The sequence below is a fragment of the Saccostrea cucullata genome, unplaced genomic scaffold, assembly GCF_032062105.1.
Source record: "Saccostrea cucullata isolate Sc308-1 unplaced genomic scaffold, CSIRO_AGI_Scuc_v1 ctg744, whole genome shotgun sequence".
In the NCBI taxonomy this organism is placed as follows: domain Eukaryota; kingdom Metazoa; phylum Mollusca; class Bivalvia; order Ostreida; family Ostreidae; genus Saccostrea; species Saccostrea cuccullata.
Window position 1 is genome coordinate 113,927 of NW_026922928.1, and position 17,028 is coordinate 130,954.

General features: G+C 33.4%; 1 long non-coding RNA gene across 1 annotated transcript in view; it reads left to right on the plus strand.

The window, feature by feature from the left end:
- Positions 1–17,028, plus strand: part of LOC134262812 (uncharacterized) — a 46,691-nt gene that overhangs the window by 22,444 nt on the left and 7,219 nt on the right. The gene's annotated exons all lie outside the window — the stretch shown is intronic.

The window sequence follows — 17,028 nt, forward strand, 5'->3', positions numbered from 1 at the left end:
AAGGAGTTGTCATTAACGGGTTCGTCTTCAATGCCCTATCCTCCTTTCACGGTAAAAAAAACTGGTCAGAGACAAAGCTTATGCGATAGTAATGCGTCCGTCGTCCATTTTGTTGTCTGTAAACAATTTTTAAAATGCTACTCCTCCTACAGTTTTAAGAACTATATACAGTATAATGGCACACATGTAGACTACACCAAGATACATAATTTTGTGCATCGGTTTATGATTTCGAAGAATGGTGTTGCCGTGGTTACTAAAAATAGAAAGGATGTATTCGCTTTAACAAAAGAATTGACCTATAGGAGAGAACAATTTCAAACGACATTTAAAAATCAATCTTCATTTGTTGTTTTCTACCGTATATACGTCTATATTTTTCAAATTTGTATTTGATACCTAAAACTTATTATTTACAACTTTACAATAAACCTTCAAAGTTGACTGAAACACCATTTTGTCCATAAAAGCATTGATTTTTTCATGAATTTTGGCCTTGAAGTCCTTCAGGGCAGGCCTGCCCCTAAATAAAATTGCGATATTTTGATAGGTTAGGATCTAAGAAATGAATTAAGGGTAAGGTACATTTTTTTGTCGAAATTCACAAAAAACCTACAAAATTTACGGAAACCTGATTTTCATCACCTGCTTTAAATTTATGCCACTCATTCTTATTGTCAGACTAGCTCAGTTGGTATAAGCGCTGACTTTTACACCTTGGATACTTTCTTTTTAAAGTTAAGAACATAATTAAATATTTCTCCATCAAAGTTTGGTAAAGAGATATCAAATCGTAAAAATCCAATGTACAGGGGGGGGGGGGGGCAACACTTATTAAAGTTCATTCTGCTTAAAATCTTGTCTTCAATTTAAAATCGGATTACTGTAAACCTATTTTATTTGGCGTGTACGATTTTTGGCGGACATTGGTTTTTCCTTTATGCATGCCCATTCTGATATATGGCGCATTTCTTAATGTTCTCTTTCATGCATATATGTGCAAGTCATTTAGCGGTGTACTAGATTTTGATTTAGCGGAAGTTTCTTTCCGCGAAAGGCGCTAAAAGGAATACACAACCAAGTGTAATACGTTTACAGTATTGATAAAAAGGTATAGTTATTTTTCGCAGATATCTTACTCAGTTGACTGAGTGGAATTCAAAAATAGAAAAATAATAAAGACAACTCATGGTGCCGACTATACGTTGATTTCAAATGGCTATCATTTTTCAATAAGGAATCTTGATTTCTTGTCTCTTTCCAAAATTTATCTTATTGTCCTTTTAATTACTCATATTCTAGGCTGAATTCAAAACCTTTCATTCTTTCTGTGGATACCTTGTCAAATTCTTCGTTCAAGGATACAGTAAAATGATTTTTCCAACCCCTACTTCTCCTGCAAATTAAAAAATATAATGTGACTACTATAGGATATATTATGATTGTTCAACTCTTCCTCAATCATTTGAGTTGAGAGGCTTTACCTTAAAAAATATTACCCAGTGGGTACCAATGATTGCTCAAATTTTAGCATTGCACGCGTGCGCATGTGAATGCATGTTTGACCATAAAAAAATATAACCAGTCTATATATATAGTTATTCTAAATATTTATTTAATTCCAAAAGCATTAAAAAATACGCTTATTCAAGTGTATTGTTGACTTTACTAGTCGTTTCACGTGCACGCAAACGTGCATACTTTTGGTGCCATATCTCCTTGTGGAAATCCATTAAATATAAGACAAACTAGTTCTTTTCAATACTTTATGGAATTTGAATGCACTTGACCATATCAAGGTCTTCCATAGAAAAATACAAAATATATTCAAAAGCATTAAAAAAAAATAGGCATTGCACGCACGTGTTCATTTGCATGGTGATCATCTTATCTTGTAACGTCCATTAAAATTTTAATGTTCAAAGCATTTAATCCAAAAGTATTAAAAAATGCACTCATTCGAGTGTATTTTTTATTTTAGCCATTTCACGTGCACGCACGTGCAAGCTAAGGGAACGTGCATAAGTGCATGGTGACCATACCTTCTTGTAGAAGTTCATTATATCTATCTATGTTCTAAATCCCATTCTGGTTGGTTGAAAAACAAGGGAGTTATAGCTATTTAAAGTTTCAGCCAATCAGATTGCAGCACACGTGCATGCACGTGTTTTCATGAAAATTGTTATATATTATGTTTAGGATATCCTAATGCATGGCTATGTTCAAAATTTCAAAGGATTTCATCAAAAAACAAGAAAGATATTGAGACTTTAGTTTCAGCCAATCAGAGCGAAGCGCACGTGCATGAGCGTGAGATCTTGCTATTTTGACCATGTCTTATTGTCTATGCTACTACTATATCCTTATATTATGAGTTTCAAAGCATTTCATCAAAAAGGTAAAAATTTACGCCTATATCAATTACATCGGTCATTTCACGTGTTGCTCGTGCGCGCTCTTGCAAGCACGTGCACACAAAATGGCATGTTGACATTGTCATCTTATCTACATTTATAATATGTCTGTATATTCTAAATATCAAAGCATTACATCAAAAAAATGTAAAAGTTACAGCAATTTCTAGTATATTGGTCATTTCACGTGATGCACGTGCGCGCTCTTGCAAGCACGTGCGCGCAAAATGACCTTCGTTCCGCAAATCTACATAACATGCCTACTTATCCTAAAAAGGTTTCCCCTTAATCGGATGTGTACTTTACAAGATCATTCGCGGAAAAAATTTTCCCGAGAAGAAGAAAAATAAAATAACTAGATACGATCTCGTTGTGAACAACGAGTGGGTCTTCCGTTAGATTCTTGATGAGATGAGATAAGATTTTGAATGAGATTTTCATTCTAAAATAATGATTTTCCATTATCTGTAAAAAGACATTGAACAATGAAGACTTCTAAAATCAACTTTTGGCCCCTCACGGCCCCTAATATTAGGGATCAGCCCTTTTTTCTTCATAACATTTTAAAGCTCTCAGGATTATGAACACGTTTTGTTCAACAACTATTCAGAGATTCTTTTTCGTTTTCGAGTTATTCGGAAAAATAATATTAAGGGACCAGCCCTTCAACTCCCTAATGGGGACGTTTAGCGAAAAATGAAAGGTTGCATATTGTTCAGAACATCATTTTGAACATCTTTTGTTCAATATTACTTATCAAAACACTTCTCACTTTCGAGATACAAAGCGTCAAATATTTAGCCTTCTGGCCCCTCTGGCCCCTAATTATGTAATGTACGACTTTAAAATCATAATATAAAATTGTAAATTGTTGAAATAAACATTTTTGCTTCATAATGTATAACAAATTATTGACTGTTAAAGAGTTATCGAAAAAAAACTTTTAGCCCCTTTTGGCCCCTAATTTTAGTACCCAGTCCCTTTTCCTGGATTTCACTTTGAACCTCTTAAGATTTTGAGCATTTTTTGTTCAACAACTATTCAGAGATTCTTTTTTGTTTTCGAGTTATTGCAAAGAAATATTAAGGGACCAGCCCTTCAACTCCCTAATGGGGACGTTTAGCAAAAAATGAAAGGTTGCATATTGTTCAGAACATGATTTTGAACATCTTTTGTTCAATATTACTTATCAAAATATTTCTCATTTTCGAGATACAAAGCGTCAAAGATCTAGCCTTCTGGCCCCTTCTGGCCCCTAATTATATAATATACGACTTTAAAATCATAATATACAGTGGTAGATTGTTGAGATAAACATTTTTGCTTCAGTAATGTATAACAAAATATTGACTGTTAAAGAGTTATCGAAAAAAACTTTAAGCCCCTTTTGGCCCCTAATTTGAGTGTGCAGCCCCTTTTTCTGGGTTTTATCTTAACGCTCTTAGGATTTTGAACACTTTTTGTTCAACAACTATTCAGAGATTCTTTTTCGTTTTCGAGTTATTTGCAAAAGAAATATTAAGGGACCAGCCCTTCAACTCCCTAATGGGGACGTTTAGCGAAAAATGAAAGGTTGCATATTGTTCAGAACATGATTTTGAACATCTTTTGTTCAACATTACTTGTCAAAATATTTCTCACTTTCGAGATATAAAGCATCAAAGATTTAGCCTTCTGGCCCCTTCTGGCCCCTAGTTATGTAATGTACGACTTTAAAATCATAATATACAGTTGTAGATTATTGAAATAAACATTTTTGCTTCAGTAATGTATAACAAATTATTGACTGTTAAAGAGTTATCGAAAAAAGACTTTTAGCCCCTTTTGGCCCCTAATTTGAGTACCCAGCCCCTTTTCCTGGATTTAATTTTAAGCTTTTAAGATTTTGAACACTTTTTGTTCAACAACTATTCAGAGATTCTTTTTCGTTTTCGAGTTATTTGCAACAGAAATATCCTTGGGTGAAGGGGAATTTAAATTGTAAAACCCTTCAACTCCCTAATGGGGACGTTTAGCAAAAAATGAAAGGTTGCATATTGTTCAGAACATGATTTTGAACATCTTTTGTTCAATATTACTTGTCAAAATATTTCTCACTATCGAGATATAAAGCGTCAAAGTATTTACATTGTGGCCCCTTGTGGCCCCTAATTATGTACCATAGCTGATATTAAAATCATAATATACAAATTGTTTAAAGTTTAATTGTTGAGATAAACATTTTTGCTTCATATAATGTATAACAAAATATTGACTGTAAAATAGTTATCGAAAAAAGACTTTTGGAAGCCCCTTATAATGTACCCTTAATGTGATGAGTCAGCACTTTTTTTACGGAATCATATGAAAGATCTTGTATGCACAAATGTTGTTCAAAATGTTCTTACAAAATATTTATACTTTAAAAGATATGATGCAAAATGTCTCCAAAAATTACTGTAGTGTAGATTCTAAATTTTATAGGGTATCAAATAGAAATATATAGGAAAAACTTTGAAAACTATCCAAACTAACATGGGACAGTCCTTATCATCTGAAAATTTCAGCGTCTAGCTCAAGTCGTTTCTGAGATCAATGACGGACAAGACGGGCCGCTGAATCTTAATAAAAGCGATAAATATAGACCGGAAGTGATTTTCAAAAAATCCTTCAACCATGGTAAAAACTTCAGATGATCTTGTACCATGGAAGCCCTGGGTAGTGTAGATTTCAACCCTGAAAATTTGAAGCAATCCATCGACCCCCGGGGGAAATCGGGGCTGCACAAAATTTTGGGAAAAAGTTTTAATAGAAATATATAGGAAATCTCGTTTACGAGTGGGATTTTGAACAGGATAAGATTTTTAGATTTCAAAATTCTAAAGTAATGATTTTCCATTATGTATAAAAAGACATTGAAAATAAAGACTTCTAAAATCAACAGAATGGCCCCTTATATTCAGGGATCAGCCCTTTTTTCTTCATAACATTTTAAAGCTCTCAGGATTATGGGCCTCTTTTTGTTCAACAACTATTCAGAGATTCTTTTTCGTTTTCGAGTTATATACCAAAATAAATATTTAGGGGCCAACCCTTCAACTCCCTAATGGGGACGTTTAGCGAAAAATGAAAGGTTGCATATTGTTCAAAACATGATTTTGAACATCTTTTGTTCAAAATTACTTATCAAAATATTTCTCACTTTCGAGATGCAAAGCGTCAAAAATTTAGCATTCTGGCCCCTTGTGGCCCCTAATTATGTATCATACGATATTAAAATCAAAATATACAGTTGTAGATTGTTGAGATAAACATTTTTGCTTCAGTAATGTATAACAAATTATTGACTGTAAAAGAGTTATCGAAAAAAGACTTTTAGCCCCTTTTGGCCCCTAATTTCAGTACCCAGCCCCTTTTCCTGGATTTCATCTGAAAGCTCTTAGGATTTTGAACACTTTTTGTTCAACAACTATTTAGAGATTCTTTTTTGTTTTCGACTTATTCCCAAAAGAAATATTTAGGGGCCAACCCTTCAACTCCCTAATGGGGACGTTTAGCGAAAAATGAAAGGTTGCATATTGTTCAGAACATGATTTTGAACATCTTTTTTTCAATACTGCTTATCAAAATATTTCTCACTTTCGAGATGCAAAGCGTCAAAAATTTAGCATTCTGGCCCCTTGTGGCCCCTAATTATGTATCATACGATATTAAAATCATAATATACAGTTGTAGATTGTTAAGATAAACATTTTTGCTTCAGTAATGTATAACAAAATATTGACCGTTAAAGAGTTATCGAAAAAAGACTTTTAGCCCCTTTTGGCCCCTAAAGTGATGAGTCAGCACTTTATTGTTGATATCATATTAAGGATCTTGTCATTCTGCACATATTTTGTTCAGTACGTTTTAACAAAATAATTATACTTTAAAAGATATGATGCAAAATGTCTTAAAAAATCAGTCATGATTCGTGTCCTAAATTTTGACCCCTACCGAGCTTCCATACTATGCACTTCCGGAAAATATCATGACCCAGGTGCAACATGGCAACATGTCCTCTATCATCCCTGAAAAAATCAGCTTTCTAACTTGAGCTGTTTTTGAGTAACGTGACAGACACGGAGGTCCTCTAAATTTAGATCAAAGGGCGATAACTCTCGACTGAAAAGGAATTTCCAAAAAAGGACTTGCCGGAATTAACTTCAGATGTCAATGCATCAACCATGAAAATTTGGATAAAATCGGTCGAGCCATCTCCGAGAAATCCTCTGCACAAATTTTGTAAGAAGAAAAAAGAAGAAAAATAATAATCTCGTTGCGAGCAAAAAGAAACCGAAGATTCTTGATAAGATAAGATAAGATTTTGATTGAGAATTTCATTCTAAAATAATGATAAAGATTGTGAAGAAGAACGATTTTGCCTCCATAATCTGTACAGACATTGAACATTAAGACTTAAAAACAGACTTTTGGCCCCTCATGCACCCTAATATATGGGATCAGCCCTTTTTTCTTCATATCATCTTAAAACTCTCACGACATTTCTGAAACACCAAAACACTTTCTAAAATCATATAACAATCAATACCAACAAAATCAACTCAAACATACAACAAATCTTCTACAACACACTAAACACTAACTGAATATTACACATTTACTAAAAACAAATTCTATCGGAATATGTCATCATTACCATGACAACTCATTAATCGGAACGGAACAGTGTATTACTATGCGGCATTATTTCCAACATATATATAAATACAACACTTCTCATACCACTTTCACGGCACATCTCAACATACACTTTAGTCCCATTTTCATATATATACATATAAAGGATCCATTCTGAACTTAAATACTTAACAAAGCTTTTCATATATTACTTAACATAACTCAATTCCATCAAAAACGAAAAAAATTTCTAGAATTCCATCAAACATTTTTGCTTGGCACATAACAAAACATACACTGATAAAGAGTTATCGATTAAAGATTCTGTCGGCATCAGCTCCTTTTTTGATTTTATCTTAATGCTGTTGATTTAGAACACTTTTTGTTCAACAAATAGAAATTTCTGTTTTCAAGTTATTTGTAAAATAAATATTTAGGGGCCAACCCTTCAACTCCTTAATGGGGACGTTTAGCAAAAAATGAAAGGTTGCATATTGCTCAGAACTTTATTTTGAACATCTTTTGTTAATACACTTATCAAAATATTTCCCACTTTTGATATATAAAGCGTCAAAGATGGCCCCTTTTGGCCCCTAATTATGAAACATACGACATTCAAATTGTATTATATAGTTGTAGATTGGTGTAAACATTTGGTTACTATTAATAACAAAATATTGACTGTTAAAGAGTTATCGAAATAATTTTACCCCTGCAGCCCTTAAGTTTTGAGTGCCCAGTCCCTTTTCAATATTACTTGGCACACAGATTTTGAACACACTAAGAACATAATCTCTGTGTTTTGAGTTATTTGCTTTTAGGGGCCAACCCTTCAACTCCTTAATGGTGGTTACAAAAAATGAAAGGTTGAAATTTCTGTTGAACATCTTTTGCTCAATATTGCTTATCAAAACATTTCCCACTTTTGAGATATAAACCGTCAAAATTTCAATATAACTTGGCACACAATTATGACATACGGCATTCAAATTGTATTATATTCTGTAGATTGGATTTTTCAGTATTTAATAACAAAATACTGACTGTTAAAGAGTTATTGATTAAATATTTTTGCCATGGTTACTAATTTGAGTACCCAGAAATTGATCTCAACTTAAAGCACTTAAAATTTTAACACTTTTTGTTCAACAACTCCTCAGAGATTCTTTTTCGTTTGAGTTATTTATAAAAGAAAAATTTAGGGGCCACTTCAACTCCTTAATGGGGACGTTTAGCAAAAAATGAAAGGTTGCATATTGTTCAGAACATTATTTTGAACAACTTTTGGTTTATTGCTTATCAAAATATTTTTCCCTTTGGATATAGACCAGTCAAAGAGCTTATGCAATTATGTATAGGTGCATTCAAATTGTAATATATAGTTGTAGATTGTTGATAAACATTTTTGCTTCAATAATATATAATAAAATATTTGCTCAAGAATGCTACTTTTCCTCCTACAGTTTTGGTCGATTTCAGTGATAATATTAAAGATATTGTCACACATATTGTTCAATATGTTTTAACAAAATAAGATACATAATTCTGTGCAAAAAATCAGTTTTTGATTTCGATAACGAGTGTTAGGCACTTGGAAATTTTAAAAATAGAAATTTCTATGAAATTCTTACTCCTGAAAATTTCAGCCTTCTAGCGTTTATCGTTTTTGGTCCAATTTCAGTATAAAAATCGATTAAAGGGCGATAACACCGGAAGTAGAGTAAACTAAGATACATAATTCTGTGCATCGGTTTTTGATTTCGCACAAAAATTGAATGGTGTTGAAAAAAATGGTTACTATAAATAGAAATTTCTGTGAAATTCTATCGAAATGCTACTCCTCCCTAATAATAATAATAATAATAATCCAATTTCAATATTACTTGGAGATAACACACAGGTAGACTACACTAACTGAAATAAAAATTCTGTGCATGGGTTTTATGATTTCTAATGATTTAACGGTGTTGAAAAAAACCGTGGTTACTAAAAATATGAAATTTCTGTGAAATTCTTTCTAAATGCTACTCCTCCTACAGTTTTGGTCTAATTTCAATATAACTTGGCACACAAGTAGACTACACTAAGATACATAATTCTGTGCATTGGTTTTTGCTTTCGATGAACGGTGTTGCCATGGTTACTAAAAATAGAAATTTCTGAGAAATTCTTTTAAAATGCTACTCCTCCTACAGTTTTGGTCCAATTACAATATAATTTGGCACACAAGTAGACTACACTAAGATACATAATTCTGTGCATCGGTTTTTGATTTCGATGAACGGTGTTGCCATGGTTACTATAAATAGAAATTTCTGTGAAACCAGAAGAGCTTAGTTTTGTCCAATTTCAATATTACTTGCACACAAGTCGTCCGTCATAATTCTGTGCATGGGTTTTTGATTTCGATCTGTCTGTCTGTAAACAATTTTTCAAAATGCTACTCCTCCTACAGTTTTGGTCCGATTTCAGTGTAACTTGGCACACAAGTAGACTACACTAAGACACATAATTCTGTGCATCGGTTTTTGATTTCGATGAATGGTGTTGCCGTGGTTACTAAAAATAGGATTTTCTGTGAAATTCCTTTAAAACACTACTCCTTCTACAGTTTTGGTCTGATTTCAATTTAACTTGGCACACAAGTAGACTACACTAAGATACATTAAATAGTGCATCGGTTTTTGATTTTGATGAATGATGTTGCCATTAGTACTAAAAATAGAAATGTCCGTGAAATTCCTTTAAAACATTACTCCTTCTACAGTTTTGGTCTGATTGCAATGGCTTCTTTTCTTATCCTTTGTTATAAGTACAAACCAGTAGAGCTACAGTCTTGACAGAGACTTCTGGTTTTGTTTATTTTTGTTGTTGTAGAAGTTAATACATATAGTATTGAGCATCCATAGCCAATGTTATTATACTTCTGTTAAAATGTTTCCTATATAAAGTTCAGAAGGTAAAATAACTATCCTTTATAGTCTACGCATAGCAAAACTATACTCTGGGGTATAGTTTTTTGCGATCCACCCTCGGAAAATTTTCATGCAATTGTTGCTGCCAATTTTGATTTCAAGCGATAAATCTTTAAACTGATGAAGTCATAATGACTTCAGATTATTCTTGCAGAATTATCTTATTCCAAGAAATTCAAACTCAGAAATTAAATTAAACATCAGTATAATAAAACGCTTATCCACTGGTTGTGAGTGGGATAACTCTTTTATCAAATCCTTGTCAGGAACTATTCCCTTCGGGCAAGCCCTAAATAAAATAGTTTTGCTGTCGCGGGTTTGATAAAAAAGCTATCCCACTCACAACCAGTAGATAAGTGTATATTATATTGTCAATATCATTGAGGTTTTATATTAAAATTTCTTACAACCTAGTAGTGGTGTATTCTTTTTATTTCATGCAAATATCTATACGGTAGCTGTTTTCTTACAATACACTTTACGAGGTCTAATATTGCCCATTGACACCTATGACGTTTCAGTACCACATGACCCCTATCTAATTAGTGGAGATTTTCAATCTGAAGACCGTACATTACGGACGTATTATGGCTTAAATACGACAGTTTAAAACATTACATAATTAAACAATAATTATATGTTCCAAGAATATAATAATGTTTAATTATACCCCACGCAACTAGTTGCGTGAGGTATAATGTTTTTGACCCGTCCGTCAGAGTGTCAGTCAGTCCTTTTTTTTGTCAGCGCAACTCTTCATAAACCGCTGCACAGAATTTCGTCAAACTTTGCAGGTATTTAGGACACAATGTGTAGATGTGCATATTACCAGGAAATTCCGATTCCATTATTTTTTCCGAGAATTTTGGCACTTTTTAACTTAGGCATTTGGCCATACCTTGGCATTTGGCCATACCTTGAATATAGAGATGAACAGTTTGTCAACTCCTCATAAACCGCTGCACAGAATTTCGTTAAACTTTGCAGGTATTTAGGACACAATGTGTAGATGTGCATATTACCAGGAAATTCCAATTCCATTATTTTCTCCGGGAATTTCCGCACTTTTTATACGCCCGTCTTAAGACGGGACGTATTATGTTATAGGCTTCGTGTCCGTCCGTCTGTCTGTTAGCTTTTTCGTTTCCGGCTCATAACTTTAATACTACTGGGCCTAGGATTATCAAACTTTGTCATCTGATGCATCTTGGGTAGAAGGTGTGTCGTGCACGAAAAGTAGGTCGCTCTGACCTTTAATTAAGAAGTTATATCCAAATATGGAAAAATCCTTTCCGGCCCATAACAAGAAAACCATAAGACTTACAATCATCAAACTTGGCCAGTTTATGCATCTTACGTAGAAGGTGTGTCGCGCACAAAAAGTAGGTCGCTCTGCCTTTAATTAAGGTTATAGCCAAATATGGAAAAATCCTTTCCAGCCCATAACAAGAAAACCATAAGACTTACAATCATCAAACTTGGCCAGTTTATGCATCTTAGGTAGAAGGTGTGTCGCGACCTATTTCAAGGTCACTGTGACCTTTAATTTAAGTGAAATTTAAAAAAAAAAAAGTGTCTTTTTACTATTCATTAACACATCCCAAATAATGTAAGAGTATTGCACTGTCCTTATTAAAAAAATTGTTAAATCAAGAAAATACTTATTTTTTTTAAGCATATACTTGACAGCAATCTATAACAAATATAATGTAAGTTAGAGAAATCCTACCTCTCCCATGAGTGTAATTATCAAGCACTGGTCAAGAAGAATTTTGATAACAGAAAATTGCATGTCAAATTAGAGAGAAATTAATGGGTTTTGAGTGAGAGGAGGTAACTGACAGAGCATTGGTGTTATCTATATCCCTGGAGTATTGGGCAAATGGGTAAGCCTGTTTGATTAAAAATAGGCTATAGCTCTTGTTGACTAGCTTAAGTTTTAAAATGAATTTGATGAAAAGTAATTAAAACTAATTTGATATTGCATAATAGACTAATCTGATATTATGTAATATTATTAAATTTTAAAAATTAATTTTATGGGGTGGGGTGGAATAAGCATGTCCATATGAATTACATATTAAAACCTGTTGGACGTTAAATCTCAACCACAAAAAAAATCTTTTGGTATTTTATATGTTTTAAAAAAAATTATAGTAGATAGTGCAGACCCATTCATCTCTTGGTAGTAATGAGTAGACAAGCATCCAGTTAAAGATTAATTAATGAGTTCAATGTAGGAAGGCTGGCTGTCTCAGTCGCTATGATTAAGCAGTCTTATCTGTACCCTTTGGGGATTAGACAGAAGAACTGCTGTTCAGTTTATAACATATGTCATTTGATGGCCAGCCTTTTCTTTTCAAAATTAATTTGGTATAGATTAAGTTGTTAATACTAATTTGATGATGGGCATTTGACAAGGTCTAAAGCTTAACACAACCAGCACAGAAATCTATCAGTGATGTAATATTTATTATAATTGATGCCTAGATCACAGGGGATGGATAAATATTTCAAGGAATGGAAAAATCATCGAAATCTTAGAATCAAGGTTGGTGTGATTTTCTTGCACCTAAACTGTTCAAGAAAATTGTAGATGTGCATATTACCAGGAAATTCCGATTCCATTATTTTTTCCGGAAATTCCCGCACTAAATACTAGGGCTTTGGCCATACCTTTTATATAGAGATGAATAGTTTGTCAGCGCAACTCCTCATAAACCACTGCACAGAATTTCGTCAAACTTAATGTATAGATGTGCATTTTACCAGGAAATTCCGATTCCATTATTTTTCTGGGAATTTTGGCACTTTACAACTTAGATTTTTGGGGATATCTTGAATATAGTGGTGAACAGTTTGTCAGTGCAACTCCTCATAGACCGCTGTACAGAATTTCATCAAACTTTGCAGATATTTAGGAAACAATTTGTAGATGTGCATATTACCGGGAAATTCCAATTCTTTCATTTTTTCTGGAATTTTCAGCACTTTGATTTTTGGGGGAGCGTGGGGTATGTGAGCTTGCTCACTTTTTCTTTCATTTTAAAGAAATTTTGATGCGTGATAGAAACCCTTTAAAAGAAAAATTTTAAATAAAATAATTCTTCATAATCTAAATTTTTGATTTATTTAAGGTGCTATTAAACAGTAAGAAATACCCCCTCCCCACATTTTTTTCAGTCTCTGTATCATTATATGAAAATAGTAAAACAGTAAAGTAATTTCTATGAGAATTTGACTTAAAAATTCTTTTAAATTCTTGTATTCAACACCAAATCATGTTTGATGACATGGACTATTTTTGGCTGATAAGGTTATTTGCCCTTTGCTGTCAGGATCCTATTATATTGCAGGGTGCAATTCTCACAACACCATGTGAATATCTTGCTTTCAAGAATGTAGTTTATTTTGACTATGTAAGGCGACGTACGATGGTGAGGGTCAAACCAGAAAGGGGGGGGGTATTCAGCATATAACATTGTCGGCTTTTCACTTTTCATATTAATTTTATCAAAAATTCAGATGGTTTTCTAAATACACATATACACACTCAAGAAATGAACTTTACTTGATAATTCCATTCTATTTAACATCCCCCCCCCCCCCCCCCACCGCCCACCCTTTCAAGCCAAGCTTATCTATATCAAACTACACCAGTACAGATCAATTTGATTTACTTCATAAAAATAAAAAAAAATCAAAAATAATTCAGATTTAATTTAGAAATTACAGACTACAATTAATCAAGGAGAACTTTGCACGTAACAGACTGTCAGAGGAACAACATATGTAGTGTATATTTAAAGTAGGTTAATGAGAAATTATTGGACTTAGAATTGAGTCATTTATCTTCTTGAACATGAATATAAATAAATCTTGTAATTACTTTGATCATGATATTTTTTAAGTTTCTATCTCGCATAGAATGAAAAAGAAAGTGTAAACATTACTACATTTCGATCTTGAAAGTTCTGGCAACCGTACAATATTTGATTTTCATGTTATTAATATATCATATACACTAGAAAACAATTTAAATACATATTTTTTTGTTTATATAGTTATTGTAAAGAACTTTGCATTAAATGAAGAACAGTAGTGTAGTAGATTTTGTCCCTTTGATTTTTAGGTCACCTGAGTAAACTCAGGTGACCTATTGCTATCCGTTTTCGTCCGTCGTCGTGCGTCGTGCGTTGTGCGTTAAAAATTTGAACATTTTCAGCTTCTTCTCTGCAACCACTGAACCAATTTCAACCAAATTTGGCACAAAGCATCTATGGGTGAAGGAGAACAAAAATTGTGAATTTCATGAATTTTAGGGGCCTGAGGGGTGGGGCCAAAACCACTAAAATTAATGCAATCTTTAAAAATCTTCTTCTTTATGTTTTTTCCTGGGCATCAAGCAGTCAAACTGTTTGCATGATTGTAATCAGCAATGAGTCCTCTACCAAAATTGTGAAATTCATGGCCCTGGGGTCAGGGGTTCTAGTGCTATGGCGGGGCTAAATAAGTAGGTAGTGAAAATGCATTATTTCTTTGAAAATCTTCTTCTCTGCTCCTGGGTATTAAATAAACTAACTAAGTACATAGTTATGATGAGCAAGAGTGCCTCTACCAAAATTGTGAATTTTATGGCCCCAGGGTCAGGGGTTCTGGTGTTAGGGTGGGGCTCTATTGATTATATAGTGAAAATACAGGAATTCTTTGAAAATCTTCTTCTCTGCTCCTGGGTATTAAATAAACTAACTAAGTGCCTAGTTATGGTGAGCAAGAGTGCCTCTACCAAAATTGTGAATTTTATGGCCCTAGGATTAGGGGTTCGGGTATTGGGGGGGGGGGCTCTATTGATTATATAGTGAAAATACATGAATTCTTTGAAAATCTTCTTCTGCAACTGCTCCTGGGTATTAAATACACTAACTAAGTGCATAGTTATGATGAGCAAGAGTGCCTCTACCAAAATTGTGAATTTTATGGCCCCAGGGTCAGGGGTTCTAGTGCTATGGCGGGGCTCTATAGATTATGTAGTTAAAATACATGAATTCTTTGAAAATCTTCTTCTCTGCTCCTGGGTATTAAATAAACTAACTAAGTGCATAGTTATGATGAACAAGAGTGCCTCAACCAAAATTGTGAATTTTATGGCCCCAGAGTCAGGGGTTCTGGTGTTAGGGTGGGGCTCTATTGATTATATAGTGAAAATACATGAATTCTTTGAAAATCTTCTTCTCTGCTCCTGGGTATTAAATAAACTAACTAAGTGCATAGTTATGATGAGCAAGAGTGCCTCTAGCAAAATTATGAATTTTATGGCCCCAGGGTCAGGGGTTTTGGTGTTAGGGCGGGGCTCTATAGATTATATAGTGAAAATTCATTTAATCTTTAAAAATTTTCTTCTCTGCTCTAGGGTATTAAGCAGATGAACTACCTATATAGTTATGATCTACAAGGGCCCTAATCTTCCAGAATTGTGAATTTCAAGGCCCCAGGGTCAGGGGTACCATGGGGGGGGTGTACTTATATACTGAAAATGAATGAATGGTTTGAAATCTGCTCCTTGGTATTAATCAAATATCAAGGCCTAAGGGTCAGGGGTTCATGTGTGGTAGGGGCACTACTGATTATTGCTGAATATAACTGATTAGTTGAAATGCATTTTTGTTCCCCTACCTTGTGTATGGGTATTAAGTAAACAAACTAAGCAACTGCTAAGTGTATTGTTATGATGAATTAAATTTAATCACTGGAAAGTTGTTGCATAATGCTCAGGTGACCTATAAGGCCCATGGGCCTCTTGTTTAAAAAATGGCAACACTTTTTGTTTCAAGTCATGTGAAAGCATAAAAATAAAAATTATCGTAACTTCTCTATTTTTTAACGAATTTTAAAAAATGAAACTGTTTTTGAAATGTTTTTGAAGGCTCTTAAATATAAAGCATTGTTTTTTAATCAGAGAAGTGCCTTTAAAAATCATGTTCCATAGCTAGTTTAAGTCCACCCATTCTTTTCAAGTTTGTTTATTGACTGTGAGAATCTTAACCAGACTTGTCAGAATCAGGCGATCCTGTTGGCAAGGCCAGTAAAAAGGAGTATTCTACTTAAGTATAGTAGCATGGTCCCTTTTTACACCCTTGGTTTACTGATTAGACATAAGCAAAGGGTATTTTGTTTGATTACATTGTGAATAACAAAGTATTTCTAATAAAGGCATTGTTTATTCATAATGAATGATTAAACATATCAAAAAATACAAGCCAATTTTTAACACCCATCGCACTAAAGAATGCCAGAACATTTTCCGCCATCAGACTATGGTTTCCCTTTTACATGGAAATGGGCAGAGACATTTAGATTAGATACTATAAAAAGAACATTCTTGATATATGATCTTTTCCTTTCATAGATGAATTATATGTTCAAGATTCACAATCAACTACAAATACAATTTTCTATCTACAAAACTTGAGCACTGAAACACTTAAACAAGATAAACAAAGAAGTCCAAGCTGACCGATATGAAATTCAGATTACTTTTTAACTGAGAGCTAGCAAGCACATTTTTACTGTGGGCATTTACCTGTAATGACATAAATCCATGTGGCTTGTTATGATTCCAAACAGGTCATTTAATTAATTGGTTAATTGCATGTAAATGAAGACAGCAAAGAGGTTCAAAATCATAATACTTTTAATTAGAAAACATAGAGCACAAGGTTGTTCAACAAAGATATTTTAACTCAACCTTTACACATAATATATGCACATTTTATCTAATTTGACTCTGAACAAACCTGTGCTGGGTGCTTACAAAAGCTTAAAGTGTGTACCTGTCAGCGATTTGATATTCATGAAAATCAAAGGGCCCTAACTTCAACACGCAGCTTGGTATGTCGCAAATATCTATTATTTGACATTTTTAGATGATGACTCAAATAATAAAGACATTAATTAATAATGAATTTTAATTTTAAGGCTTT